Source organism: Lontra canadensis, unplaced genomic scaffold, assembly GCF_010015895.1.
Source record: "Lontra canadensis isolate GAN:19392208 unplaced genomic scaffold, GSC_riverotter_1.0 scaffold18, whole genome shotgun sequence".
NCBI classification, from domain to species: Eukaryota; Metazoa; Chordata; class Mammalia; order Carnivora; family Mustelidae; genus Lontra; species Lontra canadensis.
This window is the reverse complement of record NW_022631012.1, coordinates 12,954,312-12,961,324: the sequence shown is the minus strand read 5'-3', so window position 1 is coordinate 12,961,324 and position 7,013 is coordinate 12,954,312.

Sequence of the window (7,013 nt, the reverse complement as noted above, 5' to 3'; positions counted from 1 at the left end):
AGACGTGGAAATGACTGTCTTGAGGAAGGAGTTTATATTCACAGATCCCAGGAGGAGGGGCATACAATGCAGGTCCACATAGGAAAGCACCAGCCTGCTGGGGAGGTAGAGGGAGTGAGGGGAAAATGTGGGCAAGAGCTTTTATAGGAAGGAGTGGGTAAGACAGGCCAATCAGGCTTCCCGTGGGTTAGTTTGCATAATCTCAGTGAACTGAAAGGGGATGTAGGGCTGGATGTAGGGGTTGTCCCTTCAGGATGTAGGGGCTGTCCCCGGTCATCTGGTACCTGGCCTCCAGTGACTTGGGCAGAGGAATAGTGGCCTGGAGTAAGAGGTCTCATAAAAGAAGTGACTGGGGGATATGGACTTTGGATTAGTTGATTTGCGTATGAAAGACATGCTCACAGGCAAGCTTTCTCTGGGAATTAACTAATTCTGGGAGGGGTAGTCTCTCCAGGATCAGCCAACCTCAAACTGCTAAAGCATCAAAAATGCAAAATAGAAGACATAACTAATACACTGTCTTTTATTATTACTATGAGGCTATGTCTAGCATATCCTCTAGTATTTGGGGATACAGCTGTCCTTACCTATGGATATTTAGATGAAAGTCTGAATCACCAGGAAAATTTCATTTACTGCCCTTGCATAAAAGAAAGAAACAAGATGGAGAGACAACAGGCCTGGCCGTGATACTTTGCCTCTCCTCTGCTCTGTCGGTGGGATGATTGTTGACACTGTAGAGAAGGGGAAACTTTTTCCCTCTACCCTACTAGGTTCTCTGTCTGGGGCCCGGAAAACTAGACCAACAAAAGACAGATGAACAAGAGAAGAAAAACAGTTTATAAATGCAGGAGAGCACATCAAGTAGGAGAAAGCTCAGTGATTGGTAACTCAAAAGGGTGGTTGAAACCAGGGCTTTTGTAAAATCTTTGCAAAGAACTATATGTACAGAAGTGAAGGCTTCCAAGAGCAGCAGACTGTAGGAAGGTAAGTATCTGGGGCAAACTAAGCTGGTGCCAACTTTCCTTCTTTCTCATGGCCATAAAAATTCCCTGAGAGAGGGATTTATGGAAGTTCTAATTTCTCGGAAGTTTCTACTTTTAGTCAGATAAAGGATGCTCCAGAAAGCTTCTTATTTGCCTCTAGCTCAAAAAAAATCTTTGTGCCCAACTGGCATATTTTGGGATGGCATATTCTGGTCCCCTCTATGTTGTATCAGGTGAGAGATGACTCATTCTCTCAGAAATTGGAAGTCTGCAAACCAATATGGCAAGTCAAAAAGAGTTAACTTTATAACTTAACTTCTATGCCTACTCATGACCTTTTCTTTTTATTTTGTGAAACAATGAACAATTACTGAGCATTTAAGAAATTTTTTAAAAAGATTTTATTTATTTGAGAGAGAATGAGGGAGAGAGAGCATGAGAGAGGAGAAGGTCAGAGGGAGAAACAGACTCCCCAAGGAGCTGGGAGCCCGATGCGGATCCTGGAAGTCTGGGATCATGACCTGAGCCGAAGCCAGTCGCTCAACCAACTGAGCCACCCAGGCGCCCAAACAATTACCGAGCATTTAATCAATGCTTGCTTAACCAAGAGTGAATATGAATTCTATCGACACTTCTAACATGTTATTTGGAATGACTATCACCAGGACTCTCTCATTTAATCTCCTTCCGAACAGCTTTAGAGAAAATAAAAATTCTAATTCGGAGAGTTCATAACATGCCCAACCTTGGTGGCGGAGGACCCATTTCTAAAATTTGGCCCTTTTGCTCACTAACCAACTGTCACTGACTATGAGGGAATCAAACAGCTATTGACTCCCAAGGTCAGGCTCAGGGTCCACACAGCATTTTTACTCTTCAGCACTGTTGTGCTAAGGAGCCCAAATGGGCTCACAGAGACTCGGATTTAACTGCGTGTTATCCCACACGGTGCTAAACTCTAGCCCAGAAGCACAGATAAAGGATTGAAATGGTTCATAGGTACTGATGTGGAAAGAGCTCCAGGATGGAGTTAGATGAAAAAACTGTAGAACGCACATCTTTATACAAATATGCAAATCATTTGCACTGAAATTAAGTTAAGGCAAATATATGTTCACTTTTGGCTTTGTATAGAATATCTCAAGAAAGGTGGATAAGAAACTGCATTAACCCTTCTAATATGCAGGTGAGTTGTCATTTTAGTTGAATGTCTATTGAGAGCAGGATTTGGTAGGAATGGGATATGGACTGTGAGCCTGAGAGGACACTCTGGGAGAAGAAACAGTGTCCTGTGTGGGAAAGACACCAAGTACACATTTTGCCTTCTTAGCCATCTCCCCTGGGGCTTGCCAGTGCCTGTGTACCTGCCGCCCTACTGAGGGTGTGTATATTATCATTTTTCCTAACAGTTTTGCAGGAAAAAAAAATCATTCCTTATTTTTAATGAATGCTTTGTAATTATTACTATCATAGACATGCTTGAAATTCTTCTATGTGGAGAACATGTAAAATGAATGTCCTTTGCAGAAAATGAGGAGTGACTTCTTTTAAAATAGAGAAAATACTTGTTTCAGAGAATAGTCCACCCATCTTTTTTTTAAAGAAGCAGTCACTGGTGCTGGTTATAGCTGTGGTAGCTGTGTGCCTCACCCAGTCACTGTAACTGTCTGAGCTCTGGTTTCCTAAATGTTTTGGTAACACCTGCCCTTCCAGCCTTAGACTAGGGAAGTGTGGTTATAGACAAGGGTCAAATGACATAAACTAAGAAAAACACTTTAAATAAAGAGAAATCTGAGTTTAAGTTTAAAGGAAACTGCATTGGGGCACCTGGGTGGCTCAGTCTGTTAAGCATCTGACTCGGCTTTGGCTCAGGTCATGATCTTAGGGTTGCAAGATCGAGCCCCACATCGGGCTCCATGCTCGGCGGGGATCTGCTTGAAGATTCTCTCCTCCTCCACCCACGCTCTCTCTCTCTCTCCCTCTCAAATAAAAAAATAATTCTTTAAAAAAAATACAGGAAATTGCATTGTGCCTAATGGATATGTTGTTATAACATTAAAAGTGTGGCTCTTGGAGTGTGGTAATAGCTGTGTAGGCGTGCAAATGTACTTAACGTCACTGAAAAATGGTCAGACTGGTAAGGTTTATGTTATATACATTTTACTATATAAAACAATTTTTAAAATGACTCTTGGCACTTGTCTGTAGGCTTTGAGGTGCTCCATTTCTCAGGTATGAGCATATAGTGAAGCCAGAACACGGAGGATTCTCACCTTGTTTATTCCCAGGCCTCCAAGAAATATGGAAGAAATTAGGTTGGTGACATTGGTATTGGCATCACAGCCCAATCATGGCCTCAGTTTCCTCCTTTCTAGATCAGTGGTATGTGTTCTTTTTTTTTTTTTTTTAGATTTTATTTATTTATTTGACAGAGATCACAAGTAGGCAGAGAGGCAGGCAGAGAGAGAGAGGGAAGCAGGCTCCCCACTGAGCAGAGAGCCCGATGTGGGGCTCGATCCCAGGACCCTGAGATCATGACCTGAGCCGAAGTCAGAGGCTTAACCCACTGAGCCACCCAGGCGCCCTCCGTGGTGTGTGTTTTTGTCTGCAGCAGTTTCTTTCTGAAAGTAGAGGAAGCAGGGATTGGCAACCAGCATATTATAGAATATATGAATTCAGATCAGTGACTCTAAACTCTTCTGTCCATGACTCTCTGTCTAATCAACTCACTATCGAAATAAAAATCAAAAGACTGCTGTGAATTGTGTGAGACTGATGATTCACAGACCTGTACCCCTGAAGCAAAGAATACATTATATGTTAATTAAAAAAAAAAACAGAAAAACTTTTAGATAACTAATTGAGTCTCTCCCTGCAAGCTCAGGAGGGAATGAAATGGACTGATTGGAATGCCATCTCTTTTCTTTTCTCTTCCCACTCCCTAAAAGGAGTAGGGCTGGAGCCAAGGCTGGCTGCCAGAGTCAAAGAAGGGCGAAGAGGAGTCCAATCAAATCTGCAAACCAGACCACCTGGCCTGTGGGTCAGGTATGCTTGACTTAATAAGGAAACAACCATCAAAAGAATAAGCATGTTCTGGGATTTTTGTTTTGTGCAGAGTGTTTGTCTTGGACAAAGTCCTCTGATGCAAGTCTAGATCAATGCGAAGGGTGTGCCACGGGTGGTTGGAAGGTTTAAACCTTCCAGGCTTTCTCAGGGAGATGTACAGATCCCAACTTGCTTTTAGTGGATGAATAGATACAAGTCGGCCAGTTCCCCTAGCACAAAGGACTGCGGACGTCATTCATTTTGACACAAATCCTCAGATATAGGAGTCTCAAGATGGAAGTAAGAAACTGGTTAAAGCAAAGGAATTAATAATGATCTTGCAGATTACAAAAAGAGTTTAACAAGCTTGAGGTTCACATTTCCCTTGTGAATTATTCATCTTCCTTCTTTAGAAAGAGCCTAGGAGCCATACTTTACAAACGACCCAAGTAGAAGCCTTGAGAGCCCTCCGTTCACTCTCAGAACAGCCCTCCTGCCGCCTCCAGCAACTCGTCTGTTTCGGCCGGGCTGGGCCTGGGTGCAGATGGGGAAACGGGCCTCCTAAGTGAGACCTTCCTGGGTTTGTGCGCTGGTCCTTCCATTTATGAGCTCAATGACACCGAACTGTTTGCTTATCTGTACAATATGTCTAATAATTCATAGCCATCCTAGAGATGTCAACTCATGTCACGATGGCAGCAAATACGTGCTGACAACTGTTGAAGGCCAAGGCGCTGCTCATAAGTGTCCCATCTGGTCTATCTCTTAAAATTCTGCTCAAGTTGGCCCAAAGAACAAATAATCCAATCAAGAAATGGGCAGAAGACATGAACAGACATTTCTGCAAAGAAGACATCCAGATGGCCAACAGACAAATGAAAAAGTGCTCCACATCACTTGGCATCAGGGAAATACAAATCAAAACCACAATGAGATACCACCTCACACCAGTCAGAATGGCTAAAATTAACAAGTCAGGAAATGACAGATGCTGGCGAGGATGTGGAGAAAGGGGAACCCTCCTACACTGTTGGTGGGAATGCAAGCTGGTGCAACCACTCTGGAAAACAGCATGGAGGTTCCTCAAAATGTTGAAAATAGAACTACCCTATGACCCAGCAATTGCACTGCTGGGTATTTACCCTAAAGATACAAACGTAGTGATCCGAAGGGGCACGTGCAGCCGAATGTTTATAGCAGCAATGTCTACAATAGCCAAACTATGGAAAGAACCTAGATGTCCATCAACAGACGAATGGATAAAGAAGATGTGGTATATATACACAATGGAATACTATGCAGCCATCAAAAGAAATGAAATCTTGCCATTTGTGACGACGTGGATGGAACTAGAGGGTATCGTGCTTAGCAAAATAAGTCAATCGGAGAAAGACAACTATCATATGATCTCCCTGATATGAGGGAGAGGAGATGCAACATGGGGGGTTAAGGGGGTAGGAGAAGAGTAAATGAAACAAGATAGCATTGGGAGGGAGACAAACCATAAGTGACTCTTAATCTCACAAAACAAACTGAGGGTTGCTGGGGGGAGGGGGGTTGGGAGAAGGGGGGTGGGGCTATGGACATTGGGGAGGGTATGTGCTATGGTGAGTGCTGTGAAGTGTGTAAACCTGGCAATTCACAGACCTGTACCCCTGGGGATAAAAATATATGTTTATAAAAAATAAAAATAAATAAATAAAAAGAAATTAAAAAAAAAAAATCTGCTCAGGTTGGAATTCCAAAGTTGGGGTCTGAAGATTAGGTATTTTTTTCAGCTTCCCCAGTTAGTTCTCAGGTAAGTCACCTTGAGAACCGTGGTTGTGTTTTAATGTATAGACAATGACCATCTGCTTAAATGTATGGCTCTTCTGTCCACACTGGTCGTTTCAAATTCCCTAGGGAAGGGAGACTAGTGTGTTAGAGGAGAAAAATCCTCATGTTTGGTCCAACAGGATTGAGTTTGAATCTATGTATCTGTTTGAGTGTTTGAGTGTCCGTTTCCTCATCTGTAAGGTGGGTGAATAATTCTCCCCCAACCCCCGCACTGTGGGGCAAATTAAGAGATAATCCAGGTAAAGGTACAACGTATAGGAATTGTATTTTTGCGTGTTTTCGTTCTAAAATGTGCAAGATGTGAAGGCGAAAGGAAAGAAAGCCCTTAAACACATTCACCCAGGAAACAGAGACAGAGGGTGTGGAGGAGTTAGAAGACGAGGAAAAGCTAGAGAGGGCCTGGGGCTCAGAGTCCTGGAGGACAAATCTCTGCCCTCTTACCACTCTATCCAATGACCTTGAGATCGCGACCTGACCTGAATTCAAGAGTCAGAGGCTTAGCGACACCTGGGTGGCTCAGTCAGTTAAGCATCTGCCTTCAGCTCAGGTCATGATGCCAGGGTCCTGGGATCGAGCCCCTCTTGGGGCTCCCTGCTGAGCAGGCTCCCTGCTTCTTCCTCTCCTCCCTACTCATGCTCTCTGTCGCTATCTCTGATTCTCTCTTTCTCAAATAAATAAATAAAATCTTTAAAAAAGAGTCAAAGGCTTAACCAACTGAGCCACCCAGGTGCCTCCCAAGCAGGTATCTTTTATAACTTTTAGACAAATAATAAATTTGTGAAAAATTGACAAGAGAAATTAGTTTGGGCTTGGGGCAGTAAATTAGTGAGGAAGTTACAAGGTTTGCTTGGATAGTTTTCTCAGCTCTAACTTCCCTATCTTTGGTGGTGAGGATGTCTAACTCCTGGTACAGGAAGGGAAGCTTTTACATCAGAGATTTATTTCCTGCTTCCAGGAGGAAAAGAAGGTTCAAACTGTCCTTCTTGCACTGGTTATTTCTCAAGAAACTCTAATTAAAAATAATTCATATGCAAAGTGGTTTATTTTGGGGGGCATACTCTGCCCCCTTCACTAACCAGCTAGTTTACATGTTGACAAATTGCCAAGGTCCCTCTTCTGAATGGTTGGAAATTGGACGTCGGTTCC